General features: G+C 45.3%; 2 pseudogenes; both read right to left on the reverse strand.

Annotated features, from left to right (window-relative positions):
• Positions 1–2,936: 2,936 nt before the first annotated feature.
• On the reverse strand, positions 2,937–4,122 carry LOC102424560 (annotated as a pseudogene).
• Positions 4,123–5,017: 895 nt separating this feature from the next.
• On the reverse strand, positions 5,018–5,458 carry LOC102433522 (annotated as a pseudogene).
• Positions 5,459–10,064: the final 4,606 nt, after the last annotated feature.

Below are 10,064 nucleotides of genomic sequence, written 5' to 3' on the forward strand. Positions count from 1 at the left end.
CTCACCGAGGCCATCCCAAACTCACCGGGGCCATTTCAACCTCACCACGGCCGTCCCGACCTCACCGGGGCCGTTTCAACCTCACTGGGGCCGGCTCAACCTCACCGGGGCTGGCCCGACCTCACCGGGGCCGTCTCAACCTCACCAGGGCCATTCCAACCTCACCCAGGCTGATTCAGCCTCACCGGGGCTGTCCCAACCTCACTGGGGTTGTCCCGACCTCACCGGGGCAGTCTTGACCTCACCAGGGCCGTCTCGACCTTTTTGGGGGCATCCCGGCCTCACTGGGGTCGTTTCGGCCTCACTGGGGCTGTATCAGCCTCACCGGAGCCGCCCTGACCTCACCGGGGCTGTCCCAGCCTCACCGGGGAAACACGAAGTTTGGCACTCTGTCCCCTGCCGGGCGGTTCCCCACCAGACAAAATCTCCAGGCTTTCCTGGTGGCTGAACATCCAGCACGCCTGCTCGGAGTTTGCCCTCCACCAAGTGCACAGACTGTCCCCCAGTGTCCCACGCGAGACTGGAACCGGTGGGCGTGCTTGTGCGCCTGCTGGTACAGTGGTTCCACATCGCCGGCCCAGCCGGGCCCGGCCCCGGCCTGCCCCGAACCCGCCCCCGCCCCCCGAGTGCGTCCCTCCCGGATGCAAGGAGCCGAAATCTGCAGCCTGCTGGGTTGGGCTCTGTACTTGGTGCCTCTGCACATCCTACTCAGTCTCAATGCTCTTCTTTCTTTCCTTCCAGTTGTAGAGCTTCCACTGGGCCAGCTTTCCCATGGTTCCGTATGATAGCTGTTTGTCCTATAGTTGGTAGTTTCGATGTTGTTGTGGGAGGCAGCACGCACAGGTCTCTTCCTTACGCCGCCATCTTGGTTCTCCTGGGTCTGCTTCTTGAGTGTGTCTCTCATGGGTGTGAGGAGTTGAAGTCTGCAATTTGTTGGGCTAGGCTGAAAAAGCGCAGGTGGGTCTTTTTGTGCACCTGGCACAGCTTGGATGGGGATGTAAATTGATTAGGGCTGGGTCTCAGGGAGTCGCCAGGGCGGAGCAAATAGCAATGGCGGCGTCTCCGCGGCTCCTCGCCTCTCCGGGACACTGGGGCTTCACGTCCCCCAGTGCCGGCGAGCAGCTGCACGACAGAGCCTCCCTCGCTTTCAGGCCATTTGGCTGTGAGAATCAGCTGTGTCTACAGTGGGAGGACTTCTGTGCTGGAGACACCCTTATGGGGAAAGATTTGCTTCAGTGGGGCTTTGGTGCACACTGAATCTTCCCCCTGAGTGTGTCCCTTATGGATCTGAGGAGTTGTTATCTGGATGGTCCCACTCTGACCCCTGGGTACACTGGCTCTTGGAGCTCTAAGGAAGTGCTAATTTAGCCTTTGCCTGAGGCTACCCAGCAGGAGCTATGGAGAGATCTGTAGATTCCTCTTCTTTGTTTGGGATTTGGAGGTGCCCAGATGAGGCCCAGCTGTGAAGTAATGCAAGCTGCTGTGGGGCCTTGGCCCTTCTTTTGGAAGTTCTGGGTCTGTCTGGCCCAGCTGCAGTTTGTTAGGTAATTTTCAGATTGCAAAGGGCCAGGTCATTCATATGCAAAAGCCTCTGTGCACAGCTTGGGTGGGGCGGGGTCTCAGGGAATCAACAGTGTGGAGCAAGCAGCTATGGCTGCTCCTCAGTCCTGCCCTAAGAGGCCCCGGGTCTCAGTGTCCTGTGGCAATCGCTGCAAGCACCTCTGAGAGAAAGTCACCCTTGAGTTCCAACCGATGCCAGACAGTCCAGTTTCTCCCCGTATGGTCTGGGTCCCCAGAGACTCACCCGGAACTGGAGTTCAGAGCAGTCGGAAGTTTGAGACTCCCTCCCGATTGAAAAAAACAACCGTGTCCTCAGTTGCCAGCCCTTTCCATGTGAGCCTTCGTACCTCTGCACTTTACTTCCGCACCTCCTCTGAGTCTCAGTGTGCTTTTCTCTTTCCTTCTAGTTGTAGAATTTCCACTCAGCCAGCCTTCCTGTGGTTCTGGATGATGTCCGTTTTGTTTTTTAGTTGTATTTTTGAAGTGGTTGTGTGAGGCAGCAATTTCTGGTGTTTACCTATGCCACCATCTTGGTTTCTCTGTGCTATTTTTTTTTACTCAGATCTTGTATTTTATTTATGATTATGGCCAATGAAAGAAACAAATTAATTGTAGCATCCTATGATTTTAAAATAGTAACTGTAACTTAAATGCTAACCCACTCCATAAAATAGGTATCCATCCCCCAAGGCTATAGTGGGGATTTACTTGTTTCCCAAACCCAGTGACAACTAATAGTTTTATTACTTATCAAACACCCCCCAAAATATATTGTTTCCCATAGGTGAAAAATTCCACAAATGATACATTTTCTCTATGGACATGATTCAATTACTCAAAGCAGAATATAACTACTAAAATACCTACAATTACTTCTGGGGTTATTTGGTGGTATGCCAAGGGGCAATGCCAATGATATGGTGAATATGCTCCATCTTTCTCCAGAGCAATTATTTATTTGAGGCTAAGGAGTCACATATTTCTTTTTCAAAAATGTTAAATGGAAATTTTCGTTCCCAAAGAAATATATAGAGAACCCCAATATATAAAACAAGTTCTAGGAGACTGTTAGCAGTAGTAGTTGGCTGATGTGAGTTCCCCCTCCACACACCCTGGGACTGCCATGCCCCTTCCCTTGTGGTGTAACCCTGGGGAAATGCTTGGCACACCAAGCCTCATTGCCCTCCAATTTTAGTTCAAAGACTGGGCAGGCTGCCCAGGTCACAGAGAGGTTCCATGGGGTCCAAGAGCCACCAACACTGCCAATCCTGCTTGACCTTTTTTCAAGTAAATCATAGTCAGAGGTAGCATGGCTGATCTTTTGTATGCTGAAGTCCAGTTTTTTATATCTAAACTTTCCTGGCTTTTCAGTCTTTTTCTTTTTTATTGCAATAAATTTTAACAAATTAATATTTCTGCGTTGTGTTAAAGCAGCTCTCAGATCCTGTGGGACCTCCATCTTAGGTCACAGTAAACAGCAATATATTCTCCCAAACTGTGAGAAAGTGCTGAATGCTTCCAAATAGCATCCTGCCCCTAATCTGGTTTCTGAATATTCTGGTTCTTTTCCTTTTTTGTATATTCTTCTAGTCGAAGAAGCCATTTTGCCCAGTACTGGGAACACAGCTCTGTGTCCATGAAATGTGGGTGGGCAGGGGATCCATCTTTGTAGGTCACCACAATTAAACCACACCGAACCTGAAAGCTATAGTTGGCATCATGGTTTATGGCACCCATGTATGCCACAACCTGCAGTGGATTGTCAAATGTATTTTGGATAAGAGGTTTTGGTTTTTCCGATGTTTTCTAATCAATCACACACAGGTTGCCTTGATACTCAGCCACACAGTCCAGCAGACCTACATACTTTAAGGTATCATGTTGAACAGCACTTTCAAGAGCTTGAACCCCAATGACATCTTTCAGAATATGCTGGATGCTTTCGATGTAGCCAGACTCAAGATTTTCATCTCCCTCTTTTAAGTTCCCCTGAGGTGAAAGTATGCTTTCCAAGGCTTCATGGAACTGTTTCCCTTGTAAAAATAAGTTTGAAGTATATTCTGCAAAGCCATCCTCTCCCAGTTCCAGAATCATCTGCTGTTTCCACCTCTCCAAATAGAAAATCTGTTCTGATGTCATGGTCTGCTGAAGGACCCGGGTCACACTTGGTATCTTATTCCTTTGCAAAGGGATTTTCAAAGGAACTGTCGCAGCACTTGTTGCATTTGGTTTGCAGCTTCTCTCTGGATTGAAGAGAGGAAACCAGTTTCCTGGAATACTTGCTTCCTCATCTTGCTTTGGGGGTTTACACTTACTCACAGGTTCATAGAGTAAAGAATCTTCCTCAAACAACGATTCTGGAGTCTGACAAGGGCCTCTGAATGACAAGACAGACTGTACTAAATCAGAGTACTTTTCTTGGTTCACCCCTTCATAAGGGTTCACTTTTTTCTTCCGGCCACATGAATAAGAGAACGTGGAGAAACCCAGATGTGGGGATAGTTCTACAGAAAATCGCTTTGAACTTTTAAGCTGCCTGGAGATGGTCTGAAATGCCTTCATCTTTAGACTTTTCACTTCCCTCTAGTCTCCTTGCAATGCGGAGGGTCTTTTTTTAGTTTTTGCATTCCTCTTCGGACACATATGCTCATCGTTCCCGCGTTTTGGTCTCGAATTAGGCTTCCCCGGGCTATTTTATTGATTTTTTACATAGAGGAAGGGAGAGGGATAGAGAGTTAGAAACATTGATGAGAGAGAAACATTGATCAGCTGCCTCCTGCACACCCCCTACTGAGCATGTGCCGGCAACCAAGGTACATGCCCTTGACCCGAATCGAACCTGGGACCCTTCAGTCTGCAGACTGGTGCTCTATCCACTTAGCCAAACCAGTTAAGGTGCAAACATATCTTTTAAAATAAGTCAGCCCTAATGTTGAAGCTATAATTCAAAATGTTAATTATTGGCAATATACTATAAAGCACAATGAAGGACCCTTGATTTAAATAACTGAAAGCCATGCTTTGCTCAGGATACTATTGCACACATACCATATGGGTTGTTTTACAGCAGATGCTAATTTGCCAAAGTTCAGATGGCAAAATGCTGAGTTGTGTTTGATAGTGTCCTGCCAGCTGTTTCTTGTTGCCCTAGAGCAGTGATGGCGAACCTTTTGAGCTTGGCGAAAACCTAACTTAACTCTGGTGCCGTGTCACATATAGAAATTTTTTGATATTTGCAGCCATAGTAAAACAAAGATTTATATTTTTGATATTTATTTTATATATTTAAATGCCATTTAACAAAGAAAAATCAACCAAAAAAATGAGTTCGTGTGTCACCTCTGACACGCGTGTCATAGGTTCGCCATCACTGCCCTAGAGAGTCAGGTGGCATGTAATGTTGAGAGATCATCTTGTGGCCACCACTTCTTTTCTCACAGGCAGAACATTCATATCCTTATGATGGGAGGCCTAGCAAAAAGCCTCCCATGCCAATTGGATATCGCAATGTTCTGTTTGACAAATTCTGTTGCCTCTTCAATTATGTTGTTGATTTTGGGTTCTGCCTTATTTGCTCGTTTCTTAATCTGTCATTTGCTTTGTTTACACTTTTTTTTTTCATTGATCTGCACATAGTCGCTGTGACTAGCAATCCAAAGGAGAAGACCGCCACCACCTATTGCGGTTGCTGCACATTTTCCAATTTTCTGAAACAAAAATCCTGCAAACCAGCCAGTCACTCTGCCCATTACAATCTGAGCGGCTGCTGAGTATTTTTCTACCATCGGTCCAGACTGTGGCCCCAAACAGGATTCCACCAGTCGTGTCTTCTTGAATGCTCAGCTAAATCCAACACTTGGTTTTCATATTCTTGGTGAGGGGGGTTCTGGTTCGCCATGATACTGTAGCCTGCAGTTGTATTGAAAGTGGTCCGTGCCCACCCTCCTCTCTCTCCAGTACTTAAAAAAACAAGACACCTCACTTGAGGATATAAGAGAGAGAGAGAGAGAGAGAGAGAGAGAGAGAGAGAGAGAGAGAGATATGAGAGAGAAACATCAATGAGTTGCCTCCCATATTCCCCCGGACCAAGGAACCAAAAACGATGCTCCAACCAACTGAGCCATCAGGCCAGGGCATCTCTCTCCACTACTTTAAGAGCCTTTATCTTTTTTTGTTATTGATTTCTATTTTGGGGGGGCAATGTGGAAGACTGTATTATCTAAGACATTATTTCTCCAGCATTTATTAAAGTTTGTATCTTGGCCTGGTGTGTGGCTAATATTTGTAAAATTTCCATGTGAGCCTGAAATTAATGGTGATTCTTTACTTAAGAATTTAGAGTACTATAGTGGTTGCTTGGATAAAACTAAATAAGTATCTTTTTCAAATATTTCATACATTTACTAATTTTTTATCTGTTTGATTTATTGATTACTAATGCGTAAATGAAGATCTTGTACTTTAGGGCTCTGTTGTTATGTGTCAGGACTTTTATATTTTTCTGGCACATGACTCCTTTCATCACAATGTTCTTGTTATTCCTAATAATCTCTTTTTGCCATAATGTCAATTCTATCTCATAGAAACACAGCCACACTCTTTCTTTCAAGAGACATTAGGCTGGCATATCTTCTCCCCTTCATTTCCTTTTTCCTTCCTGTGCCTTGTGAAATCTATTTATTTTGTTTTTAAAACATTGATTTCAGAGAGGAAGGGAAAGGGAGAGAAACATCAATGATGAAGAGAATCATCAATCGGCTTTCTCCTGTACCCCCGACTGGGGACTGAGCCTGTAACCCAGGCATGTGCTCTGATTGGGAATCGAACCATAACCTCCTGGATGCTCAACCACTGAGCCATGCTGGCCAGGCTATTTATTTAAAAAATATTTGATTGATTATTGATTTTAGAAAGAGAGGAAGAGAGAGGGATAGAAATATCAATGCATGAACATCAATTGGCTGCCTCCTGCACACCCCCTGTTCGGGATCAAGCCTGAAACCTGGGCATGCGCCCTGACCAGGAATCAAACCTGCGACTTCTTGGTATATGGGTCAATGCTCAACCACTGAGCTATACTGGCCAGGTGATATTCATTTTTTATTCAATCTGTAAGTGTGGATCATTGCAGGTTTATTAATTGGCAGGTATAGTCTGTTTTTACTTCTTGAAATATCGATTTATTCCTACTGTTTATTTTATTTTTTATTTACCATGCTTTTTTCATAATCTTTCCCCACTTCCACACCTCCTATTAGATTTAGTTTTCTTCAAAACAATAAATATTATAATTATTTTCTTTTTGTAGTTACCTGTACATTTAAAGCATTTTTGAGAATATAATACGTAGTATATAAAGATGCCTACATATACTGTAGAGGTGCAGCTCAATAAACTTTCACAAGTTGAGTAACTCCCTGGACCACTGCCCAGATGAGGAAATACATGTTTATCAGCACTTCAGATGCCTCTCGTGCCCTGTTCAGGGACTCACCCTGCAGGAAGCCCGTGTCTTTAAAAAAATATATATATATTTGATCTCAGAGAGGAAGGAAGGGAGAGATATAAGCATTGATAATGAGAATCATTTATCGGCTGCCTCCTGCACATCGCTATGGGCAACCTGGGCATGTGCCCTGACTGGGAATTGAACCTTGACCTTCTGGTACTTAGGTTGACACTCAACCATTGAGCCACACTGGCTAGGCAGGAAGCCTGTGTCTTGACTTCAAGCATTAATTAATTAAGTAACTGGGAGAGTTACTTAATTTCTCTGTTTACTCATCTGTACATTGAGGATAATAGCAGCATCTAATTCTTAGGGTTATTGTAAGGATTCAGTCAATTGAAAAATTAAAGGTGCTTTAACAGTACTTGTAGCCATTAGCAGTTTCCAAGCTTTTAGCCATCTGGTCACACTTTAGTTTTTACAGCAGACTTGCAAATGAGGGAGCTGTGGCCATTATCATCCCCAAGATTACACAGGGGCTGGTAACAAAGCCAGGGCAAGAACCCTCTACCCTTGCCTTCCCTCACCCATGCCTCTCCTGAACCCCAGGTGCCCGATCTCAGCTGAGAGCTGAGCTGTGCTTAGTTGTTAGTTGGGGAGTGGCCCTTCCAAAGTCGGGAGTCGGGTGATCAGCACAGGTTTGGACAAGTAAGATCTGGGAATAATGGTGGATGAAAGATGATTCCTCTCATGGACTCTGGCACTATTTGCAGTCACACCCATGTTCTCTGTTAGCTTTGGGATTATGGGGATTAACTTCATCCCCTCTTCTCTGTCATCTCTCTCTCTCTCTCTCTCTCTCTCTCTCTCTCTGTGTGTGTGGCAGTGAACCAACTTCAAACCTGGGGGAGCCAAGCTGGCCCCAGCTAGCCTCTTCCTCACAAGCTATGAGTAAAAATGATTTGTGATGCCTGGTGAAAAGAAACCTCACCTTCGTACAATAGATTTGTAGCCACAGGGAAGCTGTGATGTCATCTGTAAAGATAAACGCAGAAGAATCTTGGATTCTAAATTTTGGGGTGTTCCTGATTCTAAGATTTGGGGAGTCTGAGATTCTCAGATTATTATTGTATCTAATAAAGAGGGAATATGCTAATTGACCCTCACACTGATGCAAAAGTTGGTGGCACCCACAGCCAATAAGGAGGGAATATGTTACTTGACTGCCCTGCCCTCAAAGATGCCGGCGCCCAGTCCCCTCAGCCCCGCTGGAGTGGCAGGCGCCCAGCAAGCCTTGGATGGTGGTTGCTCAGCTGCCCAGGGCTGCCCAAGGCTCAGGTAACCAGGGCCAGCCGAGGCTTGCACTACGGGCAGTGGCAGCAGCAGAGGTGTGATGGGGCGTTGCCTTCCCCTGATCACCAGGTCGCCTCCTGCCCCTGAGGGCTCCCGGACTGTGAGAGGGGGCAGGCTGGGCTGAGGGACCCCGCTCCAGTGCATGAATTTTCATGCACTGGGACTCTAGTTCTAGTAATAAAATTTTTTTCTAAGTCTCATGGATGTCTCTTTATGAAGAAGTTCAAAATGATGCTGTGCATTAAGGGATGAAGTGCACCTGATGTCTGCCACTTATTTTGAAATACATAAAAAAATAGATGCCCTAGCCCAGTGGTTCTCAACCTTCTGGCCCTTTAAATACAGTTCCTCATGTTGTGACCCAACCATAAAATTATTTTTGTTCCTACTTCATAACTGTAATGTTGCTACTGTTATGAATCATAATTTAAATATCTGATATGCAGGATGGTCTTAGGCGACCCCTGTGAAAGGGTCGTTAGACCGCCAAAGGGGTCGCGACCCACAGATTGAGAACCGCTGCCCTAGCCAGTTTGGCTCAGTGGACAAAGTGTCAGCTTGCGGGCAGAAGGGTCCCGGGTTTGATTCCAGTCAAGGGCACATACCTTGGTTGCAGGCTTATCCGCGGTCTAGGCCCTGGTCAGGGCTCGTACAGGAGGCAACCAATCGATGTGTTTCTAACACATTGATGTTTCTCTCTGTCTTTTCCTCTCTCTTCCACTCTCCCTAAAAACCAATGGAAAAATATCCTTGGGTGAAGATTAAAAAAAAAACCCCACAACAAACAAACCAACCAAATGACTTTATGGATGGATGGAAGAATAGATTTGTGATAAAGAAAGTAGAATAACACTAATTGTAGAATCTAGGTGGTGTCTTATTGTACAATTCTTTAAACTATTCTGTATATTTCCAAATTGTCATAATAAAATGTTAAGAAAATATGATGCTATTGGCTTCTGTCTCTTAGTGAAGACAGTTGCTTCTTTTGGGAGAGTTCATCAGTTGAGATTTTCAAATGTTGGTAGAGTCAGCACTCAAGACTGGTGGGAGAGTGTAACAGCTTGACAAAGGCTTTCCTGACAAAGATCCGGGATTAAGACTTTTGTTGCAGACCGGCCGGTGTGGCTCAGTGGTTGAGCGTCAGTCCGGGAACCAAGAGACTGCAGTTCGATTCCCAGTCAGGGCACAGGCCCTGGTTGCAGGCTCAGTTCCCAGGAGGGGGTGTGCAGGAGGTAGCCAATCCATAATGTTTCTCTCTCATCGATGTTTCTCTTTCTCTCTAAAAATCAATAAAAACATGTTAAAAAAAGACGTTTGTTACAAGGGGTGGAAATCTAACTCAAACTAATTTAAGCGAGAAGGAGAATATATTTTTAGGAGCTTTGGGAGCAGGTCAAGGGGCAGCTATGCTGGATTCAGGCTTTAAAGAATATCTTTAGGATTTTGTTTATCTAAATCTCTTTGCTCTTGTCTGTCTTTGATTTTATTGTCTAACAGACTTTATTCATGTGGGGGTAGGAGAGTTGTTCGAAGTCTGAGGCTTATCTTGTCTGTAGGAGAATATATCAGTCATTCCTTGGTATCTACAAGGAATTGGTTCCAGACCCCCTGCAGTTACTGAAATCTGAGGGGGCTTAAGGCCTTTAGTTGGCCATCTGTATCCCTGGGTTCCACAACCAATCGCAGTTGGTTGAATCCA

Source organism: Myotis lucifugus, unplaced genomic scaffold, assembly GCF_000147115.1.
Source record: "Myotis lucifugus unplaced genomic scaffold, Myoluc2.0 scaffold_421, whole genome shotgun sequence".
Taxonomy (NCBI): Eukaryota; Metazoa; Chordata; class Mammalia; order Chiroptera; family Vespertilionidae; genus Myotis; species Myotis lucifugus.